The sequence below is a fragment of the Vulpes vulpes genome, chromosome 3 (genome assembly GCF_048418805.1).
Source record: "Vulpes vulpes isolate BD-2025 chromosome 3, VulVul3, whole genome shotgun sequence".
In the NCBI taxonomy this organism is placed as follows: Eukaryota; Metazoa; Chordata; class Mammalia; order Carnivora; family Canidae; genus Vulpes; species Vulpes vulpes.
This window is the reverse complement of record NC_132782.1, coordinates 25,845,744-25,865,863: the sequence shown is the minus strand read 5'-3', so window position 1 is coordinate 25,865,863 and position 20,120 is coordinate 25,845,744. Positions and strand designations below refer to the sequence as shown.

Here is a 20,120-nt window from a genome sequence, read left to right as displayed (position 1 = left end):
TGATTCTCAATATGAGCAATGATGTATAATGAGATGCATTATTTCTAATAAGGAGTCTTCCCAGAAATTGTTAAGTACATCAGCCTGTGCTCTCTTTAGGAGAACCTCAGAAGAAATATCTTTTTACAATATTTGTTCCAAGAGGAGTTGAAATTACTGGGACATTTTATTGTAATCTCATGGGCACTGGGTCTTGGATAAGTAACAAAGTTTCTGTTTTTAACATTGGTTTCTAGAAAATTGAAAGCCAAATGTGTGGCTCACTCATGGTAGATGAGTAGGTCATCATGGTATGCATCCTAAATCTTATTCATAGCTGTATTTTGTCCCCACCCTTTTTTTCCTTCTATTTTTTTTCCTTTCTCAAAATAATATTTTTATAATTTTGATACTCCTCTTCTTCACAATAAGGAATAGCTAAATCTCTAAGAATATTATGCAAAATTATGTTTACGATACAATATATATATCCATAGAGGAATATTAGCAAGGAAACAAAAATGTGCCATTACAATGACAATATTATGGCTTTTTTACTTTTTTTTCCAAACTTTTTCAAAGTGTATTTATAATTTAGGGAGAAAAAGTTATTTGAACTTTGAAAACTCTATTTTTCCAGAGATAGAAGAAGTATAGGAAATATTTGCACGACCCCTCACAATGTATTTCAGTTTGATTATGTCGAGGATAGTGGGGAACTATCATAAAGTGAAGTTGGAATGGTAGGTGAGAGCCAAACTTCAAAGGCCTTAGTGTGCTATTTTAAGATTGTGTCATTGTAAGTGGGAAGTTAGAAGCACCTTTCAGTTTTTAACTGAAGGGCTTTATTGAAAGACAACTAGTAACTTTATAGCTGAAAGAGTGGGACATTGTTAGGCAAGGGAGCCTATTAGGAGGCTTACTAGTATGGGGCCTGGAGATAGGGAGGTTAATAAAGACTCAAATTAGTCTGGTGGAAATAGAGGCCGCAATCAGATTTGACAAATTGGAAATGGATGGGAGGAAAGAAACAAAATGATCTTCAGGTTTTGTCTTCTACTGTAGGTACATGGATAGGTATTGGTGTCATTCAATGTGATAGAGAATTTAGAAGAATTTGGTATTTGGCATTAATTTGTTTAGGAGTAAGGAAAACAAGAGAGAGGAAAGGAAATGGGTTCATTATAGGATATATTAGATATGAGGTGCTTATAAATCATACTGATAGGGATGTAGCCCCAAGCATTCGAAAGTACAGTACAGAGCTGAAACTCTGGATGAAAGTTTGGCTTAAATATTGTAAGGTATGTGTGTGCTTGGACTCACTAGCACTAGAGAGCCATGTTATATTTCCCAAGTAAACTATTCCAAATCCAGCAAAGCAGTAGTCATCAATGACTCCTAAAATGCTAAATCTTCTGGTTCCTTTTCAGCCCTTATTTTATAGTTATCCTTATAGCTTTTGTAGGACTGACTCTTCCTCTCAGTTCTTTCTTGATCTTACATTTTCCTTATCTCCTTCACTGGCTTGCTTGCTTTTACCAGCTTTATTGTTGTGTTCTTGAGAGTTCCCCTCTATTAAGCTTACATACTCTCCCTGACTGAGATGGAGAAGACTAAAGGTGGAGAAGTTTGGAGAGAAACAAGAGTTTGTTGAATGTATTAAGTTTGAAACATCCAAAGGGATATGTTGAGTAGCATTTAGATACGTGAATATAGAGCTCAAGGGAAAAATGTGGACTGGAATATTTTTTTAAATTTTTTTATTTATTTATGATAGTCACACAGAGAGAGAGAGAGAGAGGCAGAGACATAGGCAGAGGGAGAAGCAGGCTCCACGCACCGGGAGCCCAACGTGGGATTCGATCCCGGGTCTCCAGGATCGCGCCCTGGGCCAAAGGCTGGCGCCAAACCGCTGCACCACCCAGGGATCCCTGGACTGAAATATTAATTTAAGAGTCATCAGCATAAAAAAAAAAAAAAGAGTCGTCAGCATATAAATAGTATGTACAGTTTGACTATTGTGGACATTGCTGCTATAGATAGATGAATGGATAAAGAAGATATAGCATATATATATAATGGAATACTACTCAACCATCAAAAAATGAAATCTTGCCATTTGCAAAGACCTGGATGGAACTAGAGGTTATTATGCTATATAAAATAAGTCAGTCAGAGAAAGACAGTTATATAATCTCACTCATATGTGGAATTTAAGACAAAACAGAGAATCATAGGGGAAGAGAGGAAAAAATAAAACAAGATGAAATTAGAGAGGAAGACAAACCACAAGAGACTCTTTATCATAGGAAACAAACAGGATTGCTGGAGGGGAGGTGAGTGGGGGCAATGGGTAACTGGGTGATGGGCATTATGGAGGGCACATGATACAATGAGCACTGGGTATTTTTTTTAAAGATTTTATTTATTTATTCACGAGAGACACACAGAGAGAGGCAGAGACATAGGCAGGAGAAGCAGGCTCCCTGTAGGGAGCCCGATGTGGGACTCAATCCCAGGACCCCAGGATCATACCCCGAGCCGAAGGCAGATGCACAACCGCTGAGCCACCCAGGTGTCCCAAGCACTGGGTATTATATAAGACTGATGAATCACTGACCTCTACCTATGAAACCAATAATATATGTTAATTAATTGGATTTAAATTAAATACAATAATGAAAAAATAAATAGACTCTATAGCTTAAAAACTAGTTGGGGGTAGCAGGGGGAATTGGTAAAAAATGGTAAGAATTCTGAGCATAGTGCTTGGAGTACTCCACATTTTAAAGGCAGATAAATGAGAAGAATCTAGCAAAAGAGGCTAAGAAAGATCGACTAGTGCAACTAGCAAAATGGGAAGATAACACAAAGAAGTGGTATCTTGAAGGCCACTGGAAAAAATGTTTTAAGGAGGAGGAAATGATGAACTCTACCAAGTTCCTGAGAAGTTGATTAAGATGAAGACAGAGAATTGACCTCTGGGTTTGGCAGTGCAGATGTTATTGCTGCCCTTGATAATAACCGCGGTGGAATGGCCAAAAGTGAAGTGGAAGTCTGTGGGGCTGGTTTCTTTTTAGAAGAGGGAAACGGGAAACAGCAGGGGCAGTCAAACTAAAACAATTAATTGGTTGTTTAACAACCAATTCTTGATAGAAGAAGAGAGCAAGAAAGCCATTATATAAATATATGGCCATTCAAGATCATGATTATCTATGTCTGGATAAGGTTGGAGAAAAAGCAAGTTCTAAAGTTTTGCCCCTCTGGGTTTATTTCCACTTAATTTTAATATTAGACCTTCTTATAGCTAAGAAGGTCATTTGTCAAGAATAGTCATGATAAAGGTAAAGATAGAAACAGTAAAGGTAGAGGCATCTGATGAAGAGAAGGATGAAGATAGAAAATAGATAAAAGGAAATGCAGAGTTGAAAGATTTCAAGTTATTTTCTGAGGACTAAAACATGTTTATTGCTTAAAGACAAGAGCAAGTAGAGAGAAAAAGGTTAAATATACACAGAAAAGGTTATGTATTTGAAGGGATAAGATCTTGAGAAAGGGAGGAAAATTTATTTCATTTAGGTCATTTCTTTATTTTAGATGGAAAGAGATACAATGTACCAATGTAGTTAAATTTTCAAAGGAAGATAATTTAAAGGAGTTCACACCTACGGTCCTATGATATACTCTGAGAATTAGGCCAGATTGCCGAAGTAATGGATCATGAGCTGTTTGGAGAATTTAAAAGAGCAAATGTTCAGAATAGTTGTTATTAAAAATGGAAACAAAACCACAGAGGAGAAGTAAAATATTTATTTAACTATTACATACTCTTCTAAGCACCTTATAAATATCAGCTCATTCACTCATAATATGTCTAGGAGATATGCTTGACGATTATTCCCTCTTCACGGATGAAGAAAATGAGGCACAAAGTGGTTATGCTATTTTTCTAAGGGTGCCCAGGTAGTAAGTAGAGGATCCCAGAACTGAACTTCTGTGGTCTAGCTCCAGAGTCCATGCTCTTAACGCCTTTAACAATGCCAGTTGATGGCAATGGCCTAGCTTTACTTAGCAGGTTTAGGTACGTAGGTGGTGAACTTCAAAAGACAAAATTTCACACCCATCCAGGATAGGAGCACAGAGGTTGAGCATGATGGAAGCTGAAATTATTGAGATAAGCCATAGCATGCAAGGTTAGATGGGAGACATAGGGCAGGAGGGAAAGAATCTGGGTCATGTAGAGGCTCAGATTTGAATCTTTGCTATATTCGTAAGGTTTAGGTTCCTTTGAAATCCAATAGTTTGATAGAACCAAGGAAGAGGAATCACTGAAAAGAGCAGGAACTCAGATTAAGAGGGTAAAATGGTGAAGTGTAATTAAGAGGGGTAAAGAGTTGCTGGGGATGGCTTGGTAGCATTGGAGAATGGCACTGGTAGTAGATCACTAAAGTCCAAAGAAGCTAAAGGCCTGTGCAGCAGCAGAAGAGGTCAAGAAATGGTGAGTCTAGGGTGTTGGGTGGGGCCCATCTATAAATATTGAAGTCACTTATGAATCACTCACGATGAGACAGGAAATGGGGTGGAGAAAACGGCTGCAGAAACCAGTGGATTGCAATGTGAATGTGATGAGGGAATGAAAGACAGCATGAGAGCGACCAGACAGGCATAATGAACATACTCCAAGCAGTGGAGTCATATAGGCCAACCCTTCCTGTAGCCACCTGCCTCTGGGAGCTGGATGAGGAAGCCAAAAGTGCCATGCACCAAGATGCCTAAACTGGCAGCGTTCCTGAAGAGCTTTTTAAAGAGGTTGAACTGTTGAAATGATTAAAGCTTTCAGTTACTGCAGTGGTCCAACACATTAGTAAAGTAAATGTTAACACAGATTAGTTTATCTAGCCCATATAAAACCATTATCATTTAAGTACAAATATGGCCCTACAGATATTGTAAGTCTTCAAAGGTGTGAGGCTGGAAGGAGGAAGAGAACGTAGAAAATTGAGGTATAATTTGGCCATGCATAATGTGAACAACTGACACAAAGGAGGAGGAAAGAACCAGCAACCATGAAGATGGAGAACCTCTTATATGTGCCCCAAGAATAATGTGGAAAAGGGGAAATGTGCAAATGAGCCATAATCTTCCCTTAGTTCAGAACACTCAGTAAAAATTGTTATTTTAGATGCAGTGATAGGGGCTTTCCCTGTTCCAACAAAAGGACTCAAAAACCAAAAAATACATTTTTACAGAAAAGAAATCCTATCCCTGAATCAGAAGGCATATAATTAACTACTTAATAACAGAGGAAATTATGTTTTGATCAACACAAATTCAGATTTGTCTTGGTGCTCTATATTGTTGGTTACCTAACAAACCACCACTCCTCCACCTTCTTCCTTACCAATAGAATTCCTTATTATGCCACTGGATATTGGCATCTACATATGATAGCAAGAGATAAGGCAGCTATCTTGTGACCATAAGTGAAGCCAGCCTAGAAAGAAAAACCAAGATGCTAATAAATTTCCCAGATTTAGGAAACAGTAATGCAGGTTACCCAGTTAAATATGAAATTTCAGATAATGAATGATATCACAAGGGAGATTATATATATATATATGATTTAACTAAAATTCAAATTTAACTTGAGATCCTGTATTTAATCTGACAACCCTAGATATTCAGGATGACAAGATGGAAAGTTAGATAGATCCTGTCCATTGATGAAGTAACTGAGTTGCTAAATTGGCCAACTCTGGGACCACTTTAACTGAAAACATTTTAGCATCAGGCAAATGTTCCTTAGTGTTAAGCCAGTTCCTATTACATTTTCTGTTACTTAGAGCCAAAGGCATCCTAATGCAATTTTGTCAGCCCTCTCATTGAGCAAGTCAATACACATATTAGTTCAACCCTAAAGATCAATTTACAGATCCTAATTAGTATTTTCAAAAGGTTTCTTTATGAAAGTTCTTGAGTATGAAATACATCTGTTTTCAGAATTCATCGTTTCCCATCTTTGTGTAATACTCCATAAAAGTTATTTTCGTAAAATACATAATGTGAAATGTCTTTCTCTGCACAGGTCAGTGGATTAGATGGTCTTTAAGATCTATTCTAGTTCAGAAAATATTAGTTATTATAGAACAAATGCAGATGTGAAATAATGATAGGTCCCTAACAAGAAAACCATACAAAAGAAAATATCCAGTGTTAAAATTAATTATATCACAAAAGGCTTCCTCTAGCAGTAGTTGCTTGTTTTAAGAATTAGCAGAATTACATTCCTAATACCACCACCATGAAAACCGGTAATACAACAAATTTGATGTGATGTTTCCTGAGTTATGAATAGCAATTAGAATGAATTCTTTTATCTGTATAAATATATAGCTCTTATTCTTAATATCCCAGAGGTACAAAATAATCTTGGGCAGCAGAAAACAAGATAAACGATGAGAAATTTCTAAATGATTATATTCACAGGCAGTGTGGCTCTGGAAGCACCAAAAGTTGGCATTTGCCATCCGTTTCCAGTGACTTATCAGAGGCCTGAATCAGTTTGTACGTGGTCATAAAATTCTGTTTTTTTTACCCCAAGTATGACCACAGTGATCAGAGAACAGAGTGATCTTTACATGAACTGACCTCCCCTGGTCGATGGGGAAGTGGCTTACACTAACAGACAGCTATCTTTTTACATGGTGGTAGACATTTGTGCATTTGTGTGCATAGGACTGCAAGTATGTGCGCACTTTTACACTTGATCATTAGATCAAGAAGCCCCTGCCTTCCCCCCCAAGCCCATGCACAAGGCAGATCTAGCTGCACAGAACAGGGGCAGCGGAAGTCAGTTTTCAGGGCTGGGAAACTGAGTGAGGTTACCAAGATGTTTATAATCGACATTATCTGGCCTATCAGTACCCTTCAAAACTATGTTCTGATCTGAAACCAGCCATCTCACTACTCTCCTCTCCTCCCTCTTCTAACAGTCTTATTTAAATGCAATTTAGCTCTCCTTCCAAGCTTGTTTTCTGAGAAAAACAAAAACACGGCAGTTACAGAGGCCATTCATTTTAGAATACTGTCTAATTACCACTATTCTTACTCAAGCATACCTCTTGACAGACTTCTCATGCACACCTCTCAACAAACATATCACAGTATTTATCCAGAAAAACCAGGTAACTCCCAAGAAGGAAAAAATTTCCTCCTTAAAAAAAATAATTTTCTCTGTACCAAATTTTAGGAGAACCATGGCATGGGCATGTGTGCATAGCCACAGACCCCCACAGTAAACTTGGGAAAAGAAAAAGGAGAAAAAAAAAAAAAAGAAAAAGGGGGGGAGGAAACATGTAACATTTTCCACTGGGTGGTCTGAAGATACTGGAGATTGAAAAAATATATTTACAAGTTTAAAAATCTTTTTTGTGAGATAATTTTCATCTGAGATCTATTTTATGTATATACAGGACGTATTACTTTTACAAAATGATGGTTTATGTTTTCCCCTAAAAATGAACAATCATACAATAAACTCTTTTCTAAAGACCATTCATTGATTTGACCTTGGAAGAATATTCCCAGGCCACTGATTACTTTTTTGTATTATTTTTTTATACTAGGTAAAATTTTGTCTCCACATCCTGTATAGTGAAGAAACATAAATAAAAGCTATAAATGGAAAGGAATACTTCTCTAGGGTCATTTAATTCAAATTTTCCTAAGGAACGTTCCTTCCTCAATTTTGATATAATAATAATATGATAATATCCATTATTTTTCTAATGTATACAAATATTTCTACACTACCCTAAGAGAGACTATTTTATTTCAAATATTTCTCAATGGAGAACTTGCTATGAAGCAAAATTTCTCATTTTCTAAATGTTTTAAAAAGAGATGATGGGGAGCACCTGGGTGGCTCAGTTGGTTAAGCTCAGGCTTAGTTTAGCCTAAAGTTAAGCCTTAGGCTCAGGTCACAATCCCAGGGTCCTGGGATTGAGCCCCACATTGGGCTTCCTGCTCAGTGAGGAGTCTACTTCTCCCTCTCCTTCTGCCTCTCCCTGACCCTGGCTTGTGCTCACTCTTTCACTCTTTTTCTCAAATAAATAAAATCTTTTTAAAAAGTGAGGGCAGAGGGATGATAGAGACACCTGGGTAGTTCTGTCAGTTAAGCATCTGACTCTTGAGTTCAGCTCAGGTCATGATCTCGGAGTCATGGGATCCAGCCCCGCATAGGGCTCCACATTGGGCATAGAGCCTGCTTGGGTTTCTCTCTTCCTTTCTCTGCTCCTCCTCTCCCTCCCCCACCTGCACTTGCACACACACTCTCTCTCTCTCTTAAAAAAAAAAAAAGGATGATAAAAACTAAAAATTATATGTAATGCATAAATCTGACATGAAAGAGGTAGATTAGGCTATGATGTATGACTCCTAAGTTGTTATTTTTTATTTTTTCCCAGCACCACTGCGAAAGTATAAAATGTGTGTGTGTCCATTATTGCATGTGTTTATAAATCTATGAAAAGAGGGGTACCTGGGTCCTCAGTTGGTTAAACCTTGAATCTTGGTTGGCTTGGGTCATAATCTCATAGGTCATGAGATTTGAGTCCAGCATGGAGCTCCATGCTCAGTGGTGAGTCTGCTTGAAGATTCTTTCCCCCTCCCCCTACTTGCATGTGCACTCTCTCTCCCAAATAAATTAATCTTTATTTTTTATTTTTTTAAAGATTTTATTTATTTATTAATGAGACACACACACACACACACACACACACAGAGAGAGAGAGAGAGAGGCAGAGACACAGGCAGAGGGAGAAGCAGGCTCCATGCAGGGAGCCTGATATGGGACTTGATCCCAGGACTCCAGAATCATGCCCTGGGCCAAAGGCAGGCGCTTAACCACTGAGCCACCCAGGGATCCCCTAAATGAATCTTAAAAAAATTAAAACTGTGAAAACAATCTAGCATCTTTGGAAGTCTCTCCTAAATTTTTTCCACCACTAGTAATTTAAGACAGTAAAAGAAAATTGCCCTGAATATTCAGAATACGGTGCCAGTTTAAAAGCACTAATGCACTTGTTGAGTGTCAAAGGTAGTACCATATTGCCCGTTTTGCATACTTTAAATTCAGTGTTCTCCTCTATTGCCTTCAAAGCACTTCTTCAAAATAACCTCATTTTACCAATTCAAGCTTACAGATCACTGACACAAGCACTCCTCTCCATTTGGACGTATCTTTATCTTCAATAAACGTGTTTTCTCCTTCCCTCCTCATCTCTGTTGTTCCCTCCACTAGGAATATCATTTTCCTTTACCTCTGCTCTTGAGTACCTCTTTTCCAGAAAGTTTTTTTTAAGATTTTGTTTATTTATTCATGAGACACACACACACACACACACACACAGGCGAGACAGAGGCAGAGAGAGAAGGACGCCCCATGCAGAATCCGATGTGGGACTCTAGGATTATGCCCTGGGCTGAAGGTAGACACTCAACCATTGAGCCACCCAGGCATCTCCAGAAAGCTTCTTCTGAGTGTTTTGCCCATCTGGTGTTCTTACTGTCAATATGTCCATATAGCATTCCATTGTTCTGATTTCTCTTAGTTTATTCTTATGCTCGTCTGTAGGCTCCACCTGTCTTTGTATTCTGAAACACATTGGAAGTTCCTCTACCAAACTGTTTATTCATTGTTCATTTCTGTGTGATTCAAATTTCTAGAACCACCAAGTTGATAACCAAAGTATTAAAAAAAAAAAGAATAAGAATAAAGGCTTTATTTGTACAGAAACTACATTCAAAACCCCTCCCCCCCCCCTTTTTTTAAAGATCTTATTTGTTTACTCATGAGAGACAGAGAGGAGGCAGAGACACAGGCAGAGGGAGAAGCAGGCTCCCCACAGGGAGCCAGGTCAGGGACTGGATCCCAGAACTCAGAGATCATGCCCTGAACCCGAAGGCAGATGCTCAACCACTGAGCCACCCAGGAGTCCCCTTTTCCCTTATTTTGAAATGCAATTTCTAGGTGATCCTTGTGGTAGCTACTAACAGTGACATCATTTCATTTTGGGCCCCCATAATACTCCACCTCTTTTCTTTCCATGGTTTCAATTTTTTTTTTTTTTTTTTTAGGAATAGAATTCTTTTTTCTTTTCAAACTCATTCTTACCAGAATTTCAAATATGTCAAAGAGATGCAAGCTGAGCAACCCTTGTTAAAGAGAATGTGGTGTGTATGGGGAATGTGAGGAGAGTCCTTCCAGCCTAGCCTTTCCAAAGCCCTACGAGGGGCTCCTCTGGCTCCTTGGAGAAATTCTGGAGGCCCTTTGTAGAAACTGCAGGAACTCTGGCCTTGGCTCTACTGTCTTACTGTTCAGGCTTGAGCAAGTCTGTTTCCTCAACCTTAAAAACAATGCGCTTGATCTTCAGAGACCATTCATAGAAATTACAAAGCAGCACACTCAAAACAAAAAAATTCATACCTATTTTGGCCTTCTATTGTTGTGTTGGGTCATTACTTTTAGATACTTTCTTAGGACAAAAACTGATGTCTGATAAAAATTAGTACCAAGGGTTGATTATAGATTTAAACTTTTTGCAGGGGGAGGGGAGATTTATCTAGGTTCTGCGTTGTGGGTGCCTTTTATTATCAGTACATTTCAGTTGTGAAAATTCTAGTTTGAGGTAACATTTCAAAAAACGAACCCAAAGTTTGTATTCCACATTCACAATTTCTAATCTTTTGCATTCCTTCAAGAAAGCAAGCAGTGTGACACAGTGTTCCTACATGGAAACAATCTGGCATAAATATCATAGATATTTGTTTTGGCAGATGTTCATTTATAGAATGTGTGAAGAAATAAACAAACTCAATATCAGGCAAATACCATTAAAGAGTAATATCATTCTAGTTAATAAAATATATTGGAAAACTTGGTTTTCCAATGAAACAACTTAGGATGTTTCATTTTAACTGTATTTTAAAACTATTTCTATGGGGGCATTGATTTCATTTGTAAATGGAAAAAGGCAAAATACCAAAACAGTAAGTACTACTTGATTACAAGCAACCTGTTAAATAAACTGTTGCTGCTTTTAACTGCAGAGTATTTAACTCTAACTGCTGTCTATATATTTTTTTAGATTTCTTGACTTCCAGGCAGATAAACTTGACTCCGCTGTCAATATAAAAGTCCCTTACCTGTCAATTTGGCTTAATCAAAACAATTTTTGATGCTACTAATCTTTCTACCCCAAATTTTCATTTTACAAAATAGATTTATAACATGAAAATCTCAACTAAAAAACCCCACTTAACCTATGTGTATATGTGTAGGTATATATGTATGTATATAGACATATAATTTTAGAAACATTTATTAAATAAAGTCACTTCTAGTGAATTATACTTTGCAAATAAAAGTAGTATATTTAGGCAAGTTGTTGAAAATTTAATTTGTTTTTACCATAGTACCCTCATTACTAAAAAGTTACATAAAATTTTATTAAAGACACTTAAATTAAGAATCATTCAGTCCATGCACATTTTTATTCATTGAATAGTTATGTTTAACCCAGATAGGAATGGAGTACTAAGATTTTGTTTCTGGTACCCAGGAAATTGCACACTAATGAAGATCACAATGTGGAACTACAGTATAATTATCATTTTAGTGATACAGGCAAGTGCCTTAACATACCACTTAAATGTCAAAAAGCAAATGAAGTCTTAAATGAATCAAAGGAGAACTTTTTTTTCTGGAGAAGCAGCGAGAGATTCCTAGTCAGACTCGTGACACTTTCTTTTCCTCCTCCTGAAGAATCAACATCAACCAGTTTTAAAAGCACTATTTTGGGTGGCGGGGGTGGAGGGGTGGTGAATAGTCTGGCTAGGGTGAGAATAGTGATTTAGCTTTGAGAAAAGCCTGAAGTAGGAGGCAAGGATAAAGAAGTCAGATAAGAACAACAACAACAAAAGAACATTTATGGAATACTTTAGCAATTGAGCTTTTTATGTTTATTATGACATTGTGTTTCTTCTTAAAAGGAACTTGCTAGAAAGCTATTGAAACCACGGAGGTAGAAGAAGAAACAAACAGACTAGGATCTATTCAAACTTGTCCCTATTGACCAGTCTTTGAGTGAAAAATATCTAGTACCAAACTAATAAAGAATATCAGGTAAGATTTTCTTTCAAATTCTATTCATGCCTTGAATTTAATAGATCATCAGTGTCTTTATTTGGTTTAATTAAGCTGTAAAGTTACAAGGAAAAATGAGTAAAGCTAATGCAAAAAAAAAAAAGGAAAAAGAAAAAAGAAAAAAGGTAATGCTCAGAAGACAGAGAATGAGGTTTTGGGGTAGAAGCCACCCATTAGGCTCTTACTATTGATAAGGACTGCAAGAATTACAGTAAGGCCATAAACAGACACTTGGGTTCATTGCATATTCCTTTTTAGAAAAATGTTGAGTTTGGGGCCTTTAAGGAAAATATCTTACTATTTTTCAGTAGTTAAATACATCAAAATAAAAACCAAAAGCAAAGCATTCTGACAGTTAAATAAAAAAGATTTCTAACTTTACTGTACATTTGTGTCTTATTTATCTATATCAGTTCTTTATTTTATTCTCCAAATTAAATTTCCCTGAAATTTCTAGCAATAATAAAATGGGAGTCTGGGTTTTATAGCTTCTCTGAAGTTAAATATCTTAAGAGTAGAAAATCAAGGGGCAGACAATAGTATGAAGTTATATATCTTCTAGAAAATCTATATTTAATTCATCTGTATGTTCAACTGGTAAGAACCTATTATCATTGTTACAATTTTATATTACATATAATAGAATTATAGCATATCTTGTCTGAAGCGGTATTTCTAAAGAGAGGAGCAAGATATTTGTACTCAAGTGTAAACTTCCTGAATAGGAAATAATGTTCAAAAGTAAAGCTCAATAAGCCCAAGTGCATATTTTAAGGCTGTAAGAATTATTTAGTATTTGCTTCTATTAAGAGTTAGCTAACTAGGGGCACCTGGGTGAGTCAGTGGTTGAGCCTTTGGCTCAGGTCCTGGGATCAAGTCTCACATCAGGCTCCCTGGACCTCTGCCTATCTCTGCCTCTCTCTCTCTCTCTGTGTGTCTCTCATGAATAAATATATAAAATATTTTTTTTTAAAAAAGAGCTAACTAAATACAAGCTAATCTTGCATGCTATACTAAATTACTAGTATATTGATAATTAGTATTAGTCCCACTTTAAAGAGGAGACTTTTTGTACCTCTCTGAATTCATGCTAGTAACATTATTATCAATAAATCAAGACTTCCCTATTTTTATTATAAACAGAAATATTTTGATATGCTTCTTCCTATATTGTAAAATAAAATATTAATACTAAATCCTGGGAAATTCTATATTTTATCTCTCATGGTATTCAGATTTCTCATGGAAAATGTATATAGAGTATATTACATACTATTAAATTTTATGTCATAAAGTGAGAAAAGCAGTTTTAAATTAGTTATTTAAAAAATATATGGTCTTAAAAAAATTAAAAAAATATATGGTTTTTAAGGGCAAATTGCTGCACATCAGAGTCAGATTTTTTGTTGTAGTTGTTCTTAAAAGGCCAGATTAGTAAATATTTTAGGCTTTTTGAGCCTTTTAAATGGTCTCTGTCTCTACTAAATTCTGCCATAGATCACAAAAGCAGCCATAGCAATACGTAAATGAATGAGTAGTGCTATCTTTCAATGAAACTTTATTTTCAAAGACAGGTGGTAGATCAGGTTGGCCTCTGGGCCATAGTTTACTGATTAGTTGTAGAACATATGAACTTTTTACATTTCCTCTATTTAAGAAAGATGATTTTGACCCACATTTCCCACCCTCTCTAGATATTATAGATTTGTATATGTGTATATATAATTGTATTATAATTGAGTATATAATTATTTATATGTTATATATTATATGTAATATAATATATAACAAAATATAATATATAATCATACATAATTATATATAATATATAATATGTTATATATGTAATATAATATATAACAAAATATAACATGTTTGTACATTGAGATTTTTGAGGATCAAATACATGAGAAAGTACTTTAAAAATGAAGTATTGGTCACAGGGTACAAACTTCCAGTTAAATATGGATAAGTTCTGGAAATCATTGATAGCAAGGTGATTACAGCTTATAATTCTGTATTATACTTGCAAGCTGCTAAGTAAGTAGATCTCAAATGTTCTCACCACAAAAAATAAATGGTAATTGTGTGATGTGATAGAGGTGGTAGCAACACTACTGGTGGTAATCATTTTGCAATATATAAATGTTTCAACTCAACATGTCTTACACCTTAAACTTATACTGTGTTATATGCCAACCCTATCTCAATAAAGCTGGGGAAAAACTAGAAGTATTTCTATTTATAAATAAAAGGCAGTAGGACTGTAAAATGAGATATTCAGCTATTCATGGCTAAAATGTATATCAGGATGTCTTTCTAACATTATAGTGGGTTAAAATTATTTCATGCTTCTAATGTGAAGAGACATGGAGTTATCTTAATATCATATTATACATAATAAATGTAATAAATATATAATAATATAAAATATATAATGTAAAGTCTTATTTATGATCCTCTGTATAGTTAATTCCATCATAAATAGGAAATTTGTTTGAAACTAATTTGGTGTGTTTTAACATTATATTTCAAATACATGGAACCAGTATCATTTCAACACATGAAAAATAGGAAGGTGTTAATTTTATAAATATCCAACAATCTCACTGATTTACTATAAAATCAGTGTCACTACCACGTGATACTTGGGGTCAAGGATGTTAAGAAAGAAAGAAATGAGCTAAAGAAACAACATGGCTGACAATGGAAGCTTTTGTTACCTTCACATGGAAAAGTTGAGAAAATACTAAACCTGAAATTCTCCACGTAAATTAGGAAATGTGAATTCTCTCTTTTTTAAGATTTTATTTATTTATTCATGAGAGACACAGAGAGAGGCAGAGACACAGGCAGAGGGAGAAGCAGGCTCCTGTGGGGAGCTTGATGTAGGACTCAATCCAGGACCAGGGGTCATGACCTGAGCCAAAGGCGTAAGCTCAACCACTGAGCCACCCAGGCACCCTGGGAAATGTGAGTTCTAACATTAGGTAGGCAAAGGACATTCCTTTAAATTATTTTAATGTGAAGGCTATTCAGATTAAGAATTGATTTATTGGGATCCCTGGGTGGCGCAGCGGTTTGGCGCCTGCCTTTGGCCCGGGGCGCGATCCTGGAGACCCGGGATCGAATCCCACGACGGGCTCCCGGTGTGCATGGAGCCTGCTTCTTCCTCCGCCTGTGTCTCTGCCTCTTTCTCTCTCTGTGACTATCATAAATTTAAAAAAAAAAAAAAAGAATTGATTTATTGATAATTATCCATAATAGATTATCGATTTATCGGTAAATTATCCATAATTAAATTCAAAGTACAGTAACAAATAGCTCAGATTCACGTTAACTTTTCTGCTTCAAAGATAACAAAAAATTGCTTCATTTTTTTTGTATCTTTCAGGGTCTCAAAAGTGTCTTAATTGATATAGATTGTGATAGCCACATTAAATGTTCTTAGAAACACTATCACCTTTAGGTAGTGACTTGACTTTAAAAATATTTTATGATGTATTACATAACATAGGGAAATAATTCTAGTTAAGCAGGTACATGCTACATAATTTACATTTTTAGAACACTTACAAGGGAGACCGGGGGTTTTAAAAGATAAAGGATTCCAGTAACATTACCACTCATTTGAATGATGAACACTAGACAAGTTAGTGCTAATCAGATGTTTTTCTGACCTATTTAAAATGATTCAACCCTCCCACATCCAGGTTCCAGAGAAAAAAATATATTACAAATTGGTTCATTTTTTTCTCTCCACATCTGGGGATATTCCCTCTTGATTCTCAAGTCTGATATGGATATGATACATACTTCTAAATTAGTACTTACTGTATTACATCATGGAAACTCTATATTTTTATACACATAAAATGAGTTTTTTAAGGACAGAGCTGTATCTTACAGTATTCCTAGTGCTTCACACAGTACTTGGCATTTCCTCATATTTATTGGTTAAATTGAATTAAAGACTACACTACAAGGAGTTCCACTGTCACTGACATTAACTTTGTTAAGATATATGGTTTCTCAACATAATGGCACGATACAAAAAATCTTTTCTGGAAACTATCTAGGGAGACATGAGAAGGACAAAGCTGTGTTTCAGAGGAAGGAAGGTACTGTGCTAACATTTCCTGGGGTGGTCAACAAGCTTATATTTTATTTGCCTCTTAATAAATGGTTTTAAATAATAAGTTTGCACTATTGAAACCCACTACTACCTTGAGAAGGTCTAGTTAGGAATAGAGTATAAGGAGGCCCTTAAACCAACACTTTTCTCTATAGCTTACTCATAGGGCATTGAGTGTAACCTATTCTACAGATGATCTACTGTCATGAAAATGGTTAGATTAGAACACTAAAAATATTATATTTTAAGCAGGATGTTGGAGAGATGGTTTCCCATTAGAAACAAAGGAATTTGAACATATAATTCATATATATATATAAGTTTTATATATATAAATATATATATAAATATAATATAAATATATAAACTTATATATATAAGTTATATATATAAGTTATAAGTTATATATATATAACATATATATATATATAAGTTTTCTTAAGAAAGAATAACTGGAAGGAAGTAGGGGTGATTTCTCTCAATAGTTAATGAGGTTATTTTCCTTAAAAATATACACTACCTATAGGCATACCTGACCTTCCCCAGGCCTACGGCATACATTATATTGAAAAGGATTTGGACCTATGCCTCACAGTTTGTACATCGAAGGGTACTGATGGTTTGGGGCCAGTGTGTACATCACTGTGTACAAGCATTTGTGCAGCCAATTCTTGACTTGTATTTTCACGGCTGGTAGAAGAGAACTGCTTCAACTTTATTCCCTCAAAATGCGGCCCCTGCCCTACCCCAAGTTCTACATTCTGGTCTAGCTAACCAGTTGTAAATACCGAACATTCTGTGTCCTCTCACACAGCCTTGTACTCCTTTGCATGCAGAACATCCTCTCCAAATGTTTCTTTTGCTTAGGACGCTCTCCACCACACCCAAGCTCTGATCTAATTCCCGCCCACACTTCCAGGCCTGGCTTAGCTGTAAAGGTTTACGGAAGGCATCCTCAGCCCTTTTACTCCTACTTCCAGATCACCTTTGCAGAACTGTCCATTCACTTCTTGTTTTTCTATTTGAAGTATTGTCTTGAAGACAAGGCCAGTACCCGTTATCATATCTCCAGCAATACAAAAACAAGGAGGCAGTCTGCAGATAGAGTGAAGACTTCCAGCTTGCTAACGCTGTAGGGCTTGATAGCAGCATTACTTTGGGCAGATATCAATCTCTCTATGGTTCAATTTCATCATCTATAAAATACATGTAATACTTTGGAGGGTTGTAAATAAGTACTCAAATACGTAATTGTGCTTTTGTAAGCACTTTACATGTATTATCATTTATTCCTCTGTACAACTCCTTGAGGCAAGTAATGTTATCATTTATATTTTATAGTTACACTGAAACATAGAAATATTAAGTAACTGGCCCAACAAGTATTCAGAATAAGAGCATAATCAGAATTTGAACCTGGGCTGTCTGACTCCAGAGTACACATTCATTCTATAATGCATTTCATTTTGTTTCCAGTTCCACTACTTATAAGGATATTGTATTTTGATGATCTTCATGTTCATGTATTTTCACCTTTCAGCGAGTCTCATGAGGCAGTTACTTTTCCTTTCTTTCTCTTTAAAGAAAATTGTATAAATTCAGAAAGATTGTAATTAGAAGAATTTCTTCTTAAGATGTATATTTTATTCCAATTTGAAGAGCAATACCAAATACATGGAATAATTGCAGTTTTCTTATCTTAACCCCTTAGTCCTTATCTAGGCTTTAATATGTAAATGCATTAAATTCTTGCTTCACTTCTAGTCAGACCTTGATACCAAATATTCTCATTTAAATTATTACCTCCCTAGGCTCCTAAATTATCCTAGTGTGTCTAGGGGGCCCCAGGCTCATTCAGGCAGGGAGCCAAATCCCTCCACTTTCTGCCCCTATTATTCTTTTTGTCAATGTATTTGTTCTAAAAATCTATTTCCATAGTTGCTGATTCTTATTTCTGTTTTGCAGAGAAAGATTATCTCCCAACAGACCTGCAGATAGGAGATTATACAGCTTTGCTAAGAATAAAAACTTTGCTTGACTTAAAATTCTCAGTTCTAAACAACCCCTCTTCCTTTCAAAACAGCAGTTTAACTTTTCTTAAAGAGATAAGATAGTGCTGGTGGTCTTGGATGCAAAGTGTTTAGACTTGATGCTATAGTCATTGGAGAGCTACTGATGATATGAACGTATCTTGTAAAACACGTCACAAAGATTTGGTTGGCAGGGGTCAGCAGGGACTTAGGAGGGACTTAGGAAGAGAGACTGAATCAAGACTGTTGCAGCATTGCACATGTGGGTGTTCTCGCTTGGGGAGGGGGCAGAGAGAATACAGAGGGGTGCTTTTGAAAGATAGGGTGAAGCAAGAGTCTATATACTGTCTATATACTGCTTGACAAGATACAGGAGGCCAGGGAAGAGGGGAAGGGAAAAACCATGTTTTCTCTGCTTTAAGGCTGAGTGACCAAAAGATGATATAAACAGAGATGCAGAGAGCTGATTTGGGCAGCAGGCATGGAAAGTGGTGCAGGGTGCTGGACAAGAAAAGAAGAGTAAAGTGAGTAATCTGACTACAGACACGTTTCATATAACAGCACTGCATCTATATCTTCTATTTTCCAGACAAAAGCAAGATTGAGTTGAAAATTAATAGTCTATAAACGTATTATTAAAATTCTTTTTCTCCTACGTAATTCCTAAATCATCAAAAACATGAGCCATTAACTCTTTAAAAATAGGACATCTAATTTAGTCCTGTAAAAAACTGAGAATGCTTTTAAAAATATCCAGCAAGTATTGAGACATATCACATAACACTTCTTTCTAGAAACAACATATTTAGAAAATGATTTCTCAGATACTTCAGTGGCCCTAAAATAGTCCTCTCATTGTATGTACTCTGTTTCGGGAATGAATGACTGAGAATATAGTCAGTGGGCAGTTAGTTTTAAACTGTACAAGAATGATTTAAAAAAATAAAGACGTTAATTTCGGAGCTGTCCACACATTAGTGACAATTAGTCAAGAAAACTAAGGGAGCAAGATCCAATACAGAAGGGCCCAGAGGGTCTGGGACTATATCTTGTATTACACCTAAAATTAATTGTGTACCCAGGGTACAAGGCTGAATAATGCCACGGGAATAAAAGAGTATAAAGAATAAAGGGTGGACCGTGGTGGTAAATGCAATAGAAGACTGGGAGGGGGAGGGCTAGAAAACGTTGCTAAGTGTGTGCGTTCTAGCGGAAAAGCCAATGAGTAGGAGAATGGAAGCTGCTAAAATAAAAAACTGAATATATGCATAAGAAAACCATGTTATGTGGGGCTTTTGGCATATGTCCCACACCCACAATTTACGACATCGGTTTGGTTCACAAATGAAGGTAATTACATATCAGCCCTTACCTGCAATCGGCACCCTGACAATACCTATAGTTTGCTTAAATCCTCTGTGCAGCTAGCCATGTAGCATTGTGCCAATCACAATTCAAGAACCTTTCTTTATTTGCCAGGTATTGTTTGAACGTTAAAAAATAAAATCAAGTGACGCAAGTAGCTTTTCTGTGGCTGTATTGTTTGCCAAAGCTGTGACTGGATAAGATCCAGTAGTACCTTTAGGATGGGCCCACAAATAAGTAAGAAAGCAATGCGTATTTTGATAGAAACTTCTAGAAAAATGACACAATTTCAGGGCTTTAATTAACCTTCAGAATCATAATGCAGCTCCTCGTTTACAGTGAAAAATATTTAAGTCCAAAGGAGGTCAAGTGACCTGTGACCTGCCCAAGCTCACCAAACTAA

The 20,120-nt window shown here is 36.1% G+C and overlaps 1 protein-coding gene and 1 long non-coding RNA gene across 3 annotated transcripts in view; one reads left to right on the top strand and one right to left on the bottom strand.

Annotated features, from left to right (window-relative positions):
• The window catches only part of ITPRID2 (ITPR interacting domain containing 2), a 91,070-nt gene that overhangs the window by 48,517 nt on the left and 22,433 nt on the right, over window positions 1-20,120 (bottom strand). The gene's annotated exons all lie outside the window — the stretch shown is intronic.
• Window positions 1-20,120, top strand: part of LOC112934868 (uncharacterized) — a 40,749-nt gene that overhangs the window by 8,770 nt on the left and 11,859 nt on the right. Inside the window, exon 5 of the long non-coding RNA XR_012000345.1 lies at window positions 12,034-12,166. This is a non-coding gene — a long non-coding RNA (uncharacterized lncRNA). The remainder of the gene's footprint in view (window positions 1-12,033; window positions 12,167-20,120) is intronic.